The sequence below is a fragment of the Elephas maximus genome, chromosome 9 (assembly GCF_024166365.1).
Source record: "Elephas maximus indicus isolate mEleMax1 chromosome 9, mEleMax1 primary haplotype, whole genome shotgun sequence".
Taxonomy (NCBI): Eukaryota; Metazoa; Chordata; class Mammalia; order Proboscidea; family Elephantidae; genus Elephas; species Elephas maximus.
The window spans coordinates 127,195,468-127,216,115 of record NC_064827.1 but is presented as its reverse complement, the minus strand read 5'-3'; positions in this window follow the sequence as shown (position 1 = coordinate 127,216,115).

Sequence of the window (20,648 nt, the reverse complement as noted above, 5' to 3'; positions counted from 1 at the left end):
AAGCAATAAATACAAACAACACTAACCCCCAACAACGAACAATACCAACCTCTAACAACACAAAACCTAACCCCTTATCAACAAACAACCCTAACCCACTAACAAAAAAAACCCTAACACCCTAACAACAAACAACCCTAAAACCCTAACAACAAACAACACTAACCCCCAAACAACAAACAACCCTAACCCCTAAAAACGAAAAACACTACCCCACTAACAAAAAAAAACCCTAACCCCCTCACAACAAACAACCCTAAACCCCTAACATCAAACAACACTAACCCCCTAACAACAAACAACACTAACACCCTAACAACAAACAACACTAACACCCTAACAACAAAAACCACTAAACCCCAACAAGAAACAACCCGAAACCCCTAACAACAAACACTAACCCCCTAAAAACAAACAACACTAAACCCCTAACAAGAAACTAACCTAACCCCTTAACAACAAACATCACTAACCTCCTAACAACAAACAACCTTAACCCCCTAACAACAAACACCCCTAAACCCCTAACAACAAACAATCCTAACCCCTAACAACCTACAACACTAACCCCCTAACCACAAACAACACTAACCCCGTAAGAACAAACAACACTAACCCCCTAACAACAGTCCTAACCACCTAACAACAAACAACACTAACCCCCTAAAAAGAACAACAATAAACCCCTAAAAACAAACAACACTCATCCCCTAAGAACAAACAACACTAACCCTCTAACAACAAACAACACTAACCCCTAAGAACAAAAACACTAACCCCTAACAACAAATGACACTAACACCCTAAAAACAAACAACCCTAAAACCCTAAAAACAAACAACACTGAACCCCTTAAAACAAACAACACTAAGCCCCTAACAACAAACAGCACTAACACTATAACAACAAAAAACACTGACACGCTAACAACAACCAACACTAACCCCCTAACAACAAACAATCCTAACCCCCTAAAAACAAACAACACTAACCCCCTAAAAACAAACAACCCTAAAACCCTAAAAACAAACAACACTGAACCCCTAAAAACAAACAACACTAAGCCAATAACAACAAACAGCACTAACCCACTAACAACAAAAAACACTAACCCGCTAACAACATCCAACAGTAACGCCCTAACCACAAACAACACTAACCCCCTAAAAACAAACAATCCTAACCCCCAAAACAACAAACAACACTCACCCCTAAAAAACAAACAAGCCTAAAACCCTAAAAGCAAACAACACTGAACCCCTAAAAACAAACAACACTAAGCCCCTAACAACAAACAACACTAACACCCGAACAACAAACACCACTAAACCCCAACAAGAAACAACCCTAAGCCCCTAACAACAAACAACACTAACCCCCTAACAAGGAACAACCCTAAACCCCTAACAACAAACAACACTAACCCCCTAACAACAAACAACCCTAAACCCCTAACATCAAAGAACACTGACACCCTAACAACAAACAACCCTAGCCCCCTAACAACAAACACTAATTACCAAACAACAAACAACCCTAACCCCTAAAAACCAAAAACACTAACCCACTAACAACAAACAACCCTAACCCACTAACAACAAACAACCCTAACCCACTAACAACAAACAACAGTAACACCCTAACAACAACCAGCCCTAACCCTTAAGAACAAACAAAACTAACGCCCTAAGAACAAACAACACTAACCCCCAGCAACGAACAATACTAACCCCCTAACAGCACAAAACCTAACACCTTATCAACAAACAACCCTAACCCACTAACAACACACAACCCTAACACCGTAACAACAAACAACACTAACCCCCTAACAACAAACAATCCTAAACCCCTAACATCAAAGAACACTAACACCCTAACAACAAACAACCCTAGCCCCCTAAGAACAAACACTAACCACCAAACAACAAACAACCCTAACCCCTAAAAACCAAAAACACTTTCCCACTAACAACAAACAACCCTAACCCACTAACAACAAACAACCCTAACCCCCTAACAACAAACAACCCTAAACCCCTAACATCAAACAACACTAACCCCCGAACAACACAAAACACTAACACCCTAACAACAAACAACACTAACACCCTAACAACAAAAACCACTAAACCCCAACAAGAAACAACCCTAAACCTCTAACAACAAACAACACTAACACCCTAACAACAACCAACCCTAACCAAACAACAAAAAAACCTAACCCACTAACAACAAACAAAACTAACACCCTAACAACAAACAACCCTAACCCCTAAAGACAAACAAAACTAACACCCTAGCAACAAACAACCCTAACCCCCTAACAACAAACAACACTAACCCCCTAACAACAAACAACCCTAACCCCTAACATCAAACAACACTAACCCCCTAACAACACAAAACTCTAACCCCCTAACAACAAACAACCCTAAACCCCTAACATCAAAGAACACTAACACCCTAAGAACAAACAACCCTAACCCCCTAACAACAAACACTAACCCCCAAACAACAAACAACCCTAACACCTAACATCAAACAACACTAACCCCCTAACAACACAAAACACTAACACCCTAACAACAAGCAACACTAACACCCTAACAACAAAAACCACTAAACCCCAACAAGAAACAACCCTATACCCCTAACAACAAACACTAACCCCCTAACAACACTAAACCCCTAACAAGAAACTACCCTAACCCCGTAACAACAATCAACACTAACCCCGTAACAACAAACAACCCTAACCCCCAAACAACAAACAACCCTAACCCGCTAACAACAAACAATCCTAACCAAACAACAAAAAACCCTAACCCACTAAGAACAAACAACACTAACACCGTAACAACAAACAACGCTCACCAAACAACTAAAAACCCTAACCCACTAAGAACAAACAACACTAAAAACGTAACAACAAACAACCCTAACCACCTAACAACAAACAACAGGAACACCCTAACAACAAACAACCCTAACCCCCTAACAACAAACAACACTAACACCCTAACAACAAACAACCCGAACCCCCTAACAACAAACACTAATCCCCAAACAACAAAAAACCCTAACCCCTAAAAACCAAAAACACTAACCCACTAACAACAAACAACCCTAAACCACTAACAACAAACAACCCTAACACCCTAACAACAAAAACCACTAAACCCCAACAAGAAACAACCCTAAACCCCTAACAACAAACACTAACCCCCAACAACAAACAACACTAAACCCCTAACAAGAAACTACCCTAAGCCCGTAACAACAAACAACACTAACCCGGTAACAACAAACAACCCTAACGCCCAAACAACAAACAACCCTAACCCCCTAACAACAAACAATCCTAACCCCCGAACAACCAACAACACTAACCCCCTAACCACAATAAACACTAACACCCGAACAACAAAAACCACTAAACCCCAACAAGAAACAACCCTAAACCGCTAACAACAAACAACACTAACCACTTAACAACGAACAACCCTAACCAAACAACAAACAAACCTAACCCACTAACAACAAACAACACTAACACCCCAACAACAAACAACCCTAACCCCCTAACAACAAACAACACTAACACCCTAACAACAAACAACCCTAACCCCTAACAACAAACAACACTAACCCCCGAACAACAAACAACCCTAAACCCCTAACATCAAAGAACACTAACACCCTAACAACAAACAACCCTAACCCCCTAACAACAAACACTAACCCTCAAACAACAAACAACCCTAACCCCTAAAAACCAAAAACACTAACCCACTAATAACAAACAACCCTAACACACTAACAACAAACAACCCTAACACCCTAACAACAAACAACACTAACCCCCTAAAAACAAACAACCCTTAACCCCTAACATCAAACAACACTAACCCCCTCACAACACAAAACACTAACACCCTAACAACAAACAACACTAATCCCCTAACAACAAACAACCCTAAACCCCTAACATCAAACAACACTAACCCCCTAACAACACAAAACACTAAGACCCTAACAACAAACAACACTAACACCCTAACAACAAAAACAACTAAACCCCAACAAGAAACAACCCGAAACCCCTAACAACAAACACTAACCCCCAACAACAAACAACACTAAACCCCTAACAAGAAACTACCCTAACCCCGTAACAACAAACAACACTAACCCCCTAACAACAAACAACCCTAACCAAACAACCAACAAAACTAACCCAGTAACAACAAACAACACTAACTCCCTAACAACAAACAACCCTAACCCCCGAACAACAAACAACCCTAACACCCTAACAACAAACAACCCTAACCCCCTAAGAACAAACAACACTAACCCCCTAACAACAAACAACCCTAAAATCCTAACATCAAAGAACACAAACACCCTAACAACAAACAACCCTAACCCCCTAACAACAAACACTAACCCCCAAACAACAAACAACCCTAACCCCTAAAAACCAAAAACACTAACCCACTAACAAACAACCCTAACCCACTAAAAACAAACAACCCTAACACCCTAACAACAAACAACACTAACCGCCTAACAAGAAACATCCCTAAACCCCTAACATCAAAGAACACTAACACCCTAACAACAAACAACCCTAGCCCCCTAACAACAAACACTAACCCCCAAACAACAAACAACCCTAACCCCTAAAAACCAAAAACACTACCCCACTAACAAGAAACAACCCTAACCCACTAACAACAAACAACCCTAACCCCCTAACAACAAACAACCCTAAACCCCTAACATCAAACAACACTATCCCCCTAACAACACAAAACACTAACACCCTAACAACAAACAACACTAACACCCTAACAACAAAAACCACTAAACCCCAACAAGAAACAACCCTAAACCCCTAACAACAAACACTAACCCCGAACAACAAACAACACTAAACCCCTAACAAGAAACTACCCTAACCCCGTAACAACAAACAACACTAACCCGGTAACAACAAACAACCCTAACGCCCAAACAACAAACAACCCTAACCCCCTAACAACAAACAATCCTAACCCCCGAACAACCAACAACACTAACCCCCTAACCACAATAAACACTAACATCCGAACAACAAAAACCACTAAACCCCAACAAGAAACAACCCTAAACCGCTAACAACAAACAACACTAACCCCTTAACAACGAACAACCCTAACCAAACAACAAACAAACCTAACCCACTAACAACAAACAACACTAACACCCCAACAACAAACAACCCTAACCCCCTAACAACAAACAACACTAACACCCTAACAACAAACAACCCTAACCCCTAACAACAAACAACACTAACCCCCGAACAACAAACAACCCTAAACCCCTAACACCAAAGAACACTAACACCCTAACAACAAACAACCCTAACCCCCTAACAACAAACACTAACCCTCAAACAACAAACAACCCTAACCCCTAAAAACCAAAAACACTAACCCACTAATAACAAACAACCCTAACACACTAACAACAAACAACCCTAACACCCTAACAACAAACAACCCTAAACCCCTAACAACAATCAACCCTAACCCCCAAACAACAAACAACCCTAACCCCTAAAAACGAAAAACACTACCCCACTAACAACAAACAACCCTAATCCCCTAACAACAAACAACCCTAACCCCCTAACAACAAACAATCATAACCCGCGAACAACCAACAACACTAACCGCATAACCACAATAAAAACTAACACCCTAACAACAAAAACCACTGAACCCCAACAAGAAACAGCCCTAAACCCCTAAGAACAAACAACACTAACCCCCTAACAACAAACAACCCTAACCAAGCAACAAACAAACCTAATCCCCTAACAACAAACAACACTAACCCCCTAACAACAAACAACCCTAACCAAACAACAAAAACCCTAACCCACTAACAACAAACAACACTAACCCCCTAACAACAAACAACCCTAACCAAACAACAAAAAACCCTAACCCACTAACAACAAACAACACTAACACCCTAACAACAAACAACCCTAACCCCCTAACAACAAACAACACTAACACCCTAACAACAAACAACACTAACCCCCTAACAACAAACAACACTAACACCCTAACAACAAACAACCCTATCCCGCTAACAACAAACACTAACCCCCAAACAAGAAACAACCCTAACACCTATAAACCAAAAACACTAACCCACTAACAACAAACAACCCTATCCCCCTAACAACAAACAACCCTAACCCCCTAACAACAAACACTAACCCCCAAACAACAAACAACCCTAACCCCTAAAAACAAACAACACTAACCCCCTAAAAACAAACAACCCTAAAACCCTAAAAACAAACAACACTGAACCCCTTAAAACAAACAACACTAAGCCCCTAACAACAGACAGCACTAACACTCTAACAACAAAAAACACTGACACGGTAACAACAACCAACACTAACCCCCTAACAACAAACAATCCAAACCCCCTAAAAACAAACAACACTAACCCCCTAAAAACAAACAACCCTAAAACCCTAAAAACAAACAACACTGAACCCCTAAAAACAAACAACACTAAGCCAATAACAACAAACAGCTCTAACCCACTAACAACAAAAAACACTATCCCGCTAACAACATCCAACAGTAACGCCCTAACCACAAACAACACTAACCCCCTAAAAACAAACAATCCTAACCCCCTAAAAACAAACAACACTCAACCCTAAAAAACAAACAACCCTAAAACCCTAAAAGCAAACAACACTGAACCCCTAAAAACAAACAACACTAAGCCCCTAACAACAACAACACTAACCCCCTAACAACAAACAACACTAACACCCTAACAACAACCAACCCTAACCCCTAAGAACAAACAACACTAACCCCCAGCAACGAACAATACTAACCCCCTAACAACAAAAAACCTAACCCCTTATCAACAAACAACCCTAACCCACTAACAAGAAACAACCCTAACACCCTAACAACAAACAACACTAACCCCCTAACAACAAACAACCCTAAACCCCTAACATCAAACAACACTAACCCCCTAACAACACAAAACACTAACACCCTAACAACAAACAACACTAAAAGCCTAAAAACAAAAACCACTAAACCCCAACAAGAAACAACCCTAAACCCCTAACAACAAACACTAACCCCCTAACAACAGACAACACTAAACCCCTAACAAGAAACTACCCTAACCCCGTAACAACAAACAACACTAACCCTGTAACAACAAACAACCCTAACCCCCAAACAACAAACAAAACTAACCCCCTAACAACAAACAACACTAACCCCCTAACAAGAAACAACCCTAAACCCCTAACAACAACACTAACCCCCTAACAACAAACAACACTAAAACCCTAACAACAACCAACCCTAACCCCTAAGAACAAACACTAACCCCCTAAGAACAAACAACACTAACCCCCAACAACGAACAATACCAACCCCTAACAACACAAAACCTAACCCCTTATCAGCAAACAACCCTAACCCACTAACAAAAAACAATCCTAACACCCTAACAACAAACAACCCTTAACCCCTAACAGCAAACAACACTAACCCCCTAACAAAAAACAACCCTAACCCCTAAAAACCAAAAACAGTAACCCACTAACAACAAACAACCCTAACCCCCTAACAACAAACAACCCTAAAACCTAACATCAAAAAACACTAACCCCCTAACAACGAACAACACTAAAACCCTAACAACAAACAACACTAAAACCCTAACATCAAAAAACACTAACCCCCTAACAACAAACAATCCTAACCCCCGAACAACCGACAACACTAACCCCCTAACCACAATAAAGACTAACACCCTAACAACAAAAACCACTAAACCCCAACAAGAAACAACCCTAAACCCCTAACAACAAACAACACTAACCCCCTAACAACAAAAAACACTAACCCCCTAACAAAAAACAATCCTAACCAAACAACAAAAAACGCTAACCCACTAACAACAAACAACACTAACACCCTAACAACAAACAACCCTAACCCCCTAACAACAAACACTAACCCCCAAACAACAAACAACCCTAACACCTAAAAACCAAAAAAACTAACCCACTAACAACAAACAACCCTAACCCACTAACAACAAACAAACCTAACACCCTAACAACAAACAACACTAACCCCCTAACAACAAACAACCCTTAATCCCTAACATCAAACAACACTAACCCCCTAACGACACAAAACACTAACACCCTAACAACAAACAACACTAACACCCTAACAACAAAAACCACTAAACCCCAACAAGAAACAACCCTAAACCCCTAACAACAAACAACCCTAAACCCCTAACATCAAACAACACTAACCCCCTAACAACACAAAACACTAACACCGTAACAACAAACAACACTAACACCCTAACAACAAAAACCACTAAACCCCAACAAGAAACAACCCTAAACCCCTAACAACAAACAACACTAACCCCCTAACAACAAACAATCCTAACCAAACAACAAAAAACCCTTACCCACTAACAACAAACAACACTAACCCCCTAACAACAAACAATCCTAACCAAACAACAAAAAAACCTAACCCACTAACAACAAACAACACTAACACCCTAACAACAAACAGCACTAACACCCTAACAACAAACAACCCTAACCCCCTAACAACAAACAACACTAACCCCCTAACAACAAACAACCCTAAACACCAAACATCAAAGAACACTAACACCCTAACAACAAACAACCCTAACCCACTAACAACAAACAACCCTAACACCCTAACAACAAACACTGACCCCCTAACAACAAACAACCCTAAACCCCTAACATCAAAGAACACTAACACCCTAACGACACACAACCCTAACCCCCTAACAACAAACACTAACCCCCAAACAACAAACAACCCTAACCCCTAAAAACCAAAAACACTAACCCACTAACAACAAACAACCCTAACACACTAACAACAAACAACCCTAACACCCTAACAACAAACAACACTAACCCCCTAACAACAAACAACCCTAAACCCCTAACATCAAACAACACTAACCCCCTAACAACACAAAACACTAACACCCTAACAACAAACAACACTAACACCCTAACAACAAAAACCACTAAACCCGAACAAGAAACAACCCGAAACCCCTAACAACAAACACTAACCCCCTAACAACAAACAACACTAAACCCCTAACAATAAACTACCCTAACCCCGTAACAACAAACAACACTAACCCCGTAACAACAAACTACCCTAACCCCCAAACATCAAACAACCCTAACTCCCTAACAACAAACAATCGTAACCCCCGAACAACCAACAACACTAACCCCCTAACCACAATAAACACTAACACCCTAACAACAAAAACCACTAAACCCCAACAAGAAACAACGCTAAACCCCTAAGAACAAACAACACTAACCCCCTAACAACAAACAACCCTAACCAAACAACAAAAAACCCTAACCCACTAACACCAAACAACACTAACACCCTAACAACAAACAACCCTAACCCCCTAACAAGAAACAACACTAACCCCCTAACAACAAACAACACTAACCCCCTAACAACAAACAATCCTAACCAAACAACAAAAAACCCTAACCCACTAAAAACAAACAACACTAACACCCTAACAACAAACAACCCTAAACCCCTGACAACAATCAACCCTAACCCCCAAACAACAAACAACCCTAACCCCTAAAAACGAAAAACACTACCCCACTAACAACAAACAACCCTAATCCCCTAACAACAAACAACCCTAACCCCCTAACAACAAACAATCATAACCCGCGAACAACCAACAACACTAACCGCATAGCCACAATAAAAACTAACACCCTAACAACAAAAACCACTGAACCCCAACAAGAAACAGCCCTAAACCCCTAAGAACAAACAACACTAACCCCCTAACAACAAACAACCCTAACCAAGCAACAAACAAACCTAACCCCCTAACAACAAACAACACTAACCCCCTAACAACAAACAACCCTAACCAAACAACAAAAAACCCTAACCCACTAACAACAAGCAACACTAACCCCCTAACAACAAACAACCCTAACCAAACAACAAAAAACCCTAACCCACTAACAACAAACAACACTAACACCGTAACAACAAACAACCCTAACCCCCTAACAACAAACAACACTAACACCCTAACAACAAACAACACTAACCCCCTAACAACAAACAACACTAACACCCTAACAACAAACAACCCTATCCCCCTAACAACAAACACTAACCCCCAAACAACAAACAACCCTAACACCTAAAAACCAAAAACACTAACCCACTAACAACAAACAACCCTATCCCCCTAACAACAAACAACCCTAACCAAACAACAAAAAACCCTAACCCACTAACAACAAACAACACTAACACCCTAACAACAAACAACCCTAACCCCCTAAAAACAAACAACACTAACACCCTAACAACAAACAACCCTAACCCCCTAACAACAAACAACACTAACCCCCTAACAACAAACAAACCTAAACCCCTAACATCAAAGAACACTAACACCCTAACAACAAACAACACAAACCCCCTAACAACAAACACTAACCCCCAAACTACAAACAACCCTAACCCCTAAAAACCAAAAACACTAACCCACTAACAACAAACAACCCCAACCCACTAACAACAAACAACCCTAACACCCTAACAACAAACAACACTAACCCCCTAACAACAAACAACCCTAACCCCCTAACATCAAACAACACTAACCCCCTAACAACACAAAACACTAACACCCTAACAACAAACAACACTAACACTCTAACAACAAAAACCACTAAACCCCAACAAGAAACAACCCTAAACCCCTAAGAACAAACAACACTAACCCCCTAACAACATACAACCCTAACCAAACAACAAAAAACCCTAACCCACTAACAACAAACAACACTAACACCCTAACAACAAACAACCCTAACCCCCTAACAACAAACAACTCTAACACCCTAACAACAAACAACCCTAACCCCCTAACAACAAACAACCCTAAACCCCTAACATCAAAGAACACTAACACCCTAACAACAAACAACCCTAACCCCTAACAACAAACACTAACCCCCAAACAACAAACAACCCTAACCCCTAAAACCAAAAAAACTAACCCACTAACAACAAACAACCCTAACCCACTAACAACAAACAACACTAACACCCTAACAACAAACAACACTAACACCCTAACAACAAACAACACTAACACCCTAACAACAGAAACCACTAAACCCCAACAAGAAACAACCCTAAACCCCTAACAACAAACACTAACCCCCTAACAACAAACAACACTGAACCACTAACAAGAAAATACCCTAACCCCGTAACAACAAACAACACTAACCCGTAACAACAAACAACTCTAACCCCCAAACAACAAAGAACCCTAAACCCCAAACAACAAACAAAACTAACCCACTAACAACAAACACCACTAACACCCTAACAACAAAAACCACTAAACCCCAACAAGAAACAACCCTAAACCCCTAACAACAAACAACCCTAACCCCCTAACAACAAACAACCCTAACCAAACAACAAAAAAACCTAACTGACTAACAACCAACAACCCTAACCCCCTAACAAGAAACAACAGTAAGCCCCTAACAACAAACAACACTAACCCCCTAACAACAAACAACACTAACCCTCTAACAACAAACCACACTAACACCCTAACAACAACCAACCCTAACCCCCTAAGAACAAACAACACTAAGCAATAAATACAAACAACACTAACCCCCAACAACGAACAATACCAACCTCTAATAACACAAAACCTAACCCCTTATCAACAAACAACCCTAACCCACTAACAAAAAAAACCCTAACACCCTAACAACAAACAACCCTAAAACCCTAACAACAAACAACACTAACCCCCAAACAACAAACAACCCTAACCCCTAAAAACGAAAAACACTACCCCACTAACAAAAAATAACCCTAACCCCCTCACAACAAACAACCCTAAACCCCTAACATCAAACAACACTAACCCCCTAACAACAAACAACACTAAAACCCTAACAACAAACAACACTAACACCCTAACAACAAAAACCACTAAACCCCAATAAGAAACAACCCTAAACCCCTAACAACAAACACTAACCCCCTAAAAACAAACAACACTAAACCCCTAACAAGAAACTAACCTAACCCCGTAACAACAAACATCACTAACCTCCTAACAACAAACAACCTTAACCCCCTAACAACAAACACCCCTAAACCCCTAACAACAAACAATCCTAACCCCTAACAACCTACAACACTAACCCCCTAACCACAAACAACACTAACCCCGTAAGAACAAACAACACTAACCCCCTAACAACAGTCCTAACCACCTAACAACAAACAACACTAACCCCCTAAAAAGAACAACAATAAACCCCTAAAAACAAACAACACTCATCCCCTAAGAACAAACAACACTAACCCTCTAACAAGAAACAACACTAACCCCTAAGAACAAAAACACTAACCCCTAACAACAAACGACACTAACACCCTAAAAACAAACAACCCTAAAACCCTAAAAACAAACAACACTGAACCCCTTAAAACAAACAACACTAAGCCCCTAACAACAAACAGCACTAACACTATAACAACAAAAAACACTGACACGCTAACAACAACCAACACTAACCCCCTAACAACACAAAACACTAACACCCTAACAACAAAAACCACTAAACCCCAACAAGAAACAACCCTATACCCCTAACAACAAACAACCCTAACCAAACAACAAAAAACCCTAACCCACTAACAACAAAAAACACTAACACCCTAACAACAAACAACCCTAACCCCCTAACAACAAACAACAATAACACCCTAACAACAAACAGCACTAACCCCCTAACAACAAACAACACTAACACCCTAACAACAAACAACCCTAACCCCCTAACAACAAACAACACTAACCCCCTAACAACAAACAACCCTAAACCCCTAACATCAAAGAACACTAACACCCTAACAGCAAACAACCCTAACCCCCTAACAACAAACACTAACCCCCAAACAACAAACAACCCTAACTCCTAAAAACCAAAAACACTAACCCACTAACAACAAACAACCCTAAACCACTAACAACAAACAACCCTAACACCCTAACAACAAACAACACTAACCCCCTAACAACAAACAACCCTAAACCCCTAACATCAAACAACACTAACCACTAACAACACAAAACACTAACAGCCTAACAACAAACAACACTAACACCCTAACAACAAAAACCGCTAAACCCCAACAAGAAACAACCCGAAACCCCTAACAACAAACACTAACCCCCTAACAACAAACAACACTAAACCCCTAACAAGAAACTACCCTAACCCCGTAAGAACAAACAACACTAACCCCGTAACAACAAACAGCCCTAACCCCCAAACAACAAACAACCCTAACCCCCTAACAACAAACAATCATAACCCCCGAACAACCAACAACACTAACCCCCTAACCACAATGAAGACTAACACCCTAACAACAAAAACCACTAAACCTCAACAAGAAACAACCCTAAACCCCTAACAACAAACAACACTAACCCCCTAACAACAAACAACACTAACCCCCTAAAAACAAACAATCCTAACCAAACAACAAAAACCCTAACCCACTAACAACAAACAACACTAACACCCTAACAACAAACAACCCTAACCCCCTAACAACAAACAACACTAACACCCTAACAACAAACAACCCTAACCCCCTAACAACAAACAACACTAACCCCCTAACAACAAACAAACCTAAACCCCTAACATCAAAGAACACTAACACCCTAACAACAAACAACCCTAACCCCCTAACAACAAACACTAACCCCCAAACAACAAACAACCCTAACCCTTAAAAACCAAAAACACTAACCCACTAACAACAAACAACCCTAACCCACTAACAACAAACAACCCTAACACCCTAACAACAAACAACACTAAACCCCTAACAACAAACAACCCTAACCCCCTAACATCAAACAACACTAACCCCCTAACAACACAAAACACTAACCCCCTAACAACAAACAACACTGAACCACTAACAAGAAAATACCCTAACCCCGTAACAACAAACAACACTAACCCGTAACAACAAACAACTCTAACCCCCAAACAACAAACAACCCTAAACCCCAAACAACAAACAAAACTAACCCACTAACAACAAACACCACTAACACCCTAACAACAAAAACCACTAAACCCCAACAAGAAACAACCCTAAACCCCTAACAACAAACAACCCTAACCCCCTAACAACAAACAACCCTAACCAAACAACAAAAAAACCTAACTGACTAACAACCAACAACCCTAACCCCCTAACAAGAAACAACAGTAAGCCCCTAACAACAAACAACACTAACCCCCTAACAACAAACAACACTAACCCTCTAACAACAAACAACACTAACACCCTAACAACAACCAACCCTAACCCCCTAAGAACAAACAACACTAAGCAATAAATACAAACAACACTAACCCCCAACAACGAACAATACCAACCTCTAACAACACAAAACCTAACCCCTTATCAACAAACAACCCTAACCCACTAACAAAAAAAACCCTAACACCCTAACAACAAACAACCCTAAAACCCTAACAACAAACAACACTAACCCCCAAACAACAAACAACCCTAACCCCTAAAAACGAAAAACACTACCCCACTAACAAAAAAAAACCCTAACCCCCTCACAACAAACAACCCTAAACCCCTAACATCAAACAACACTAACCCCCTAACAACAAACAACACTAACACCCTAACAACAAACAACACTAACACCCTAACAACAAAAACCACTAAACCCCAACAAGAAACAACCCGAAACCCCTAACAACAAACACTAACCCCCTAAAAACAAACAACACTAAACCCCTAACAAGAAACTAACCTAACCCCTTAACAACAAACATCACTAACCTCCTAACAACAAACAACCTTAACCCCCTAACAACAAACACCCCTAAACCCCTAACAACAAACAATCCTAACCCCTAACAACCTACAACACTAACCCCCTAACCACAAACAACACTAACCCCGTAAGAACAAACAACAATAACCCCCTAACAACAGTCCTAACCACCTAACAACAAACAACACTAACCCCCTAAAAAGAACAACAATAAACCCCTAAAAACAAACAACACTCATCCCCTAAGAACAAACAACACTAACCCTCTAACAACAAACAACACTAACCCCTAAGAACAAAAACACTAACCCCTAACAACAAACGACACTAACACCCTAAAAACAAACAACCCTAAAACCCTAAAAACAAACAACACTGAACCCCTTAAAACAAACAACACTAAGCCCCTAACAACAAACAGCACTAACACTATAACAACAAAAAACACTGACACGCTAACAACAACCAACACTAACCCCCTAACAACAAACAATCCTAACCCCCTAAAAACAAACAACACTAACCCCCTAAAAACAAACAACCCTAAAACCCTAAAAACAAACAACACTGAACCCCTAAAAACAAACAACACTAAGCCAATAACAACAAACAGCACTAACCCACTAACAACAAAAAACACTAACCCGCTAACAACATCCAACAGTAACGCCCTAACCACAAACAACACTAACCCCCTAAAAACAAACAATCCTAACCCCCAAAACAACAAACAACACTCACCCCTAAAAAACAAACAAGCCTAAAACCCTAAAAGCAAACAACACTGAACCCCTAAAAACAAACAACACTAAGCCCCTAACAACAAACAACACTAACACCCGAACAACAAACACCACTAAACCCCAACAAGAAACAACCCTAAGCCCCTAACAACAAACAACACTAACCCCCTAACAAGGAACAACCCTAAACCCCTAACAACAAACAACACTAACCCCCTAACAACAAACAACCCTAAACCCCTAACATCAAAGAACACTAACACCCTAACAACAAACAACCCTAGCCCCCTAACAACAAACACTAATTACCAAACAACAAACAACCCTAACCCCTAAAAACCAAAAACACTAACCCACTAACAACAAACAACCCTAACCCACTAACAACAAACAACCCTAACCCACTAACAACAAACAACAGTAACACCCTAACAACAACCAGCCCTAACCCTTAAGAACAAACAAAACTAACGCCCTAAGAACAAACAACACTAACCCCCAGCAACGAACAATACTAACCCCCTAACAGCACAAAACCTAACACCTTATCAACAAACAACCCTAACCCACTAACAACACACAACCCTAACACCGTAACAACAAACAACACTAACCCCCTAACAACAAACAATCCTAAACCCCTAACATCAAAGAACACTAACACCCTAACAACAAACAACCCTAGCCCCCTAACAACAAACACTAACCACCAAACAACAAACAACCCTAACCCCTAAAAACCAAAAACACTTTCCCACTAACAACAAACAACCCTAACCCACTAACAACAAACAACCCTAACCCCCTAACAACAAACAACCCTAAACCCCTAACATCAAACAACACTAACCCCCGAACAACACAAAACACTAACACCCTAACAACAAACAACACTAACACCCTAACAACAAAAACCACTAAACCCCAACAAGAAACAACCCTAAACCTCTAACAACAAACAACACTAACACCCTAACAACAACCAACCCTAACCAAACAACAAAAAAACCTAACCCACTAACAACAAACAAAACTAACACCCTAACAACAAACAACCCTAACCCCTAAAGACAAACAAAACTAACACCCTAGCAACAAACAACCCTAACCCCCTAACAACAAACAACACTAACCCCCTAACAACAAACAACCCTAACCCCTAACATCAAACAACACTAACCCCCTAACAACACAAAACTCTAACCCCCTAACAACAAACAACCCTAAACCCCTAACATCAAAGAACACTAACACCCTAAGAACAAACAACCCTAACCCCCTAACAACAAACACTAACCCCCAAACAACAAACAACCCTAACACCTAACATCAAACAACACTAACCCCCTAACAACACAAAACACTAACACCCTAACAACAAGCAACACTAACACCCTAACAACAAAAACCACTAAACCCCAACAAGAAACAACCCTATACCCCTAACAACAAACACTAACCCCCTAACAACACTAAACCCCTAACAAGAAACTACCCTAACCCCGTAACAACAATCAACACTAACCCCGTAACAACAAACAACCCTAACCCCCAAACAACAAACAACCCTAACCCGCTAACAACAAACAATCCTAACCAAACAACAAAAAACCCTAACCCACTAAGAACAAACAACACTAACACCGTAACAACAAACAACGCTCACCAAACAACAAAAAACCCTAACCCACTAAGAACAAACAACACTAAAAACGTAACAACAAACAACCCTAACCACCTAACAACAAACAACAGGAACACCCTAACAACAAACAACCCTAACCCCCTAACAACAAACAACACTAACACCCTAACAACAAACAACCCGAACCCCCTAACAACAAACACTAATCCCCAAACAACAAAAAACCCTAACCCCTAAAAACCAAAAACACTAACCCACTAACAACAAACAACCCTAAACCACTAACAACAAACAACCCTAACACCCTAACAACAAACAACACTAACACCCTAACAACAAAAACCACTAAACCCCAACAAGAAACAACCCTAAACCCCTAACAACAAACACTAACCCCCAACAACAAACAACACTAAACCCCTAACAAGAAACTACCCTAACCCCGTAACAACAAACAACACTAACCCGGTAACAACAAACAACCCTAACGCCCAAACAACAAACAACCCTAACCCCCTAACAACAAACAATCCTAACCCCCGAACAACCAACAACACTAACCCCCTAACCACAATAAACACTAACACCCGAACAACAAAAACCACTAAACCCCAACAAGAAACAACCCTAAACCGCTAACAACAAACAACACTAACCACTTAACAACGAACAACCCTAACCAAACAACAAACAAACCTAACCCACTAACAACAAACAACACTAACACCCCAACAACAAACAACCCTAACCCCCTAACAACAAACAACACTAACACCCTAACAACAAACAACCCTAACCCCTAACAACAAACAACACTAACCCCCGAACAACAAACAACCCTAAACCCCTAACATCAAAGAACACTAACACCCTAACAACAAACAACCCTAACCCCCTAACAACAAACACTAACCCTCAAACAACAAACAACCCTAACCCCTAAAAACCAAAAACACTAACCCACTAATAACAAACAACCCTAACACACTAACAACAAACAACCCTAACACCCTAACAACAAACAACACTAACCCCCTAAAAACAAACAACCCTTAACCCCTAACATCAAACAACACTAACCCCCTCACAACACAAAACACTAACACCCTAACAACAAACAACACTAATCCCCTAACAACAAACAACCCTAAACCCCTAACATCAAACAACACTAACCCCCTAACAACACAAAACACTAAGACCCTAACAACAAACAACACTAACACCCTAACAACAAAAACAACTAAACCCCAACAAGAAACAACCCGAAACCCCTAACAACAAACACTAACCCCCAACAACAAACAACACTAAACCCCTAACAAGAAACTACCCTAACCCCGTAACAACAAACAACACTAACCCCCTAACAACAAACAACCCTAACCAAACAACCAACAAAACTAACCCAGTAACAACAAACAACACTAACTCCCTAACAACAAACAACCCTAACCCCCGAACAACAAACAACCCTAACACCCTAACAACAAACAACCCTAACCCCCTAAGAACAAACAACACTAACCCCCTAACAACAAACAACCCTAAAATCCTAACATCAAAGAACACAAACACCCTAACAACAAACAACCCTAACCCCCTAACAACAAACACTAACCCCCAAACAACAAACAACCCTAACCCCTAAAAACCAAAAACACTAACCCACTAACAAACAACCCTAACCCACTAAAAACAAACAACCCTAACACCCTAACAACAAACAACACAAACCCCCTAACAACAAACAACCCTAAACCCCTAACATCAAACAAAACCACCCCCCTAACAACACAAAACACTAACACCCTAACAACAAACAACACTAACACCCTAACCTCAAAAACCACTAAACCCCAACAAGAAACAACCTTAAACCCCTAACAACAAACACTAACCCTCTAACAACAAACAACAGTAAACCCCTAAAAAGAAACTACCCTACCCTGTAACAACAAACAACACTAACCCCGTAACAACAAACAACCCTAACCCCCAAACAACAAACAACCCTAACCCCCTAACAACAAACAATCCTAACCCCCCGAACAACCAACAACACTAACCCCCTAACCACAATAAAGACTAACACCCTAAAAACAAAAACCACTAAACCCCAACAAGGAACAACCCTAAACCCCTAACAACAAACAACACTAACCCCCTAACAACAAACAACACTAACACCCTAACAACAACCAACCCTAACACCTAAGAACAAACAACACTAACGCCGTAAGAACAAACAAGACTAACCCCCAGCAACGAACAATACTAACCCCCTAACAACACAAAACCTAACCCCTTATCAACAAACAACCCTAACCCACTAACAACAAACAACCCTAACACCCTAACAACAAACAACACTAACCGCCTAACAAGAAACATCCCTAAACCCCTAACATCAAAGAACACTAACACCCTAACAACAAACAACCCTAGCCCCCTAACAACAAACACTAACCCCCAAACAACAAACAACCCTAACCCCTAAAAACCAAAAACACTACCCCACTAACAAGAAACAACCCTAACCCACTAACAACAAACAACCCTAACCCCCTAACAACAAACAACCCTAAACCCCTAACATCAAACAACACTATCCCCCTAACAACACAAAACACTAACACCCTAACAACAAACAACACTAACACCCTAACAACAAAAACCACTAAACCCCAACAAGAAACAACCCTAAACCCCTAACAACAAACACTAACCCCGAACAACAAACAACACTAAACCCCTAACAAGAAACTACCCTAACCCCGTAACAACAAACAACACTAACCCGGTAACAACAAACAACCCTAACGCCCAAACAACAAACAACCCTAACCCCCTAACAACAAACAATCCTAACCCCCGAACAACCAACAACACTAACCCCCTAACCACAATAAACACTAACATCCGAACAACAAAAACCACTAAACCCCAACAAGAAACAACCCTAAACCGCTAACAACAAACAACACTAACCCCTTAACAACGAACAACCCTAACCAAACAACAAACAAACCTAACCCACTAACAACAAACAACACTAACACCCCAACAACAAACAACCCTAACCCCCTAACAACAAACAACACTAACACCCTAACAACAAACAACCCTAACCCCTAACAACAAACAACACTAACCCCCGAACAACAAACAACCCTAAACCC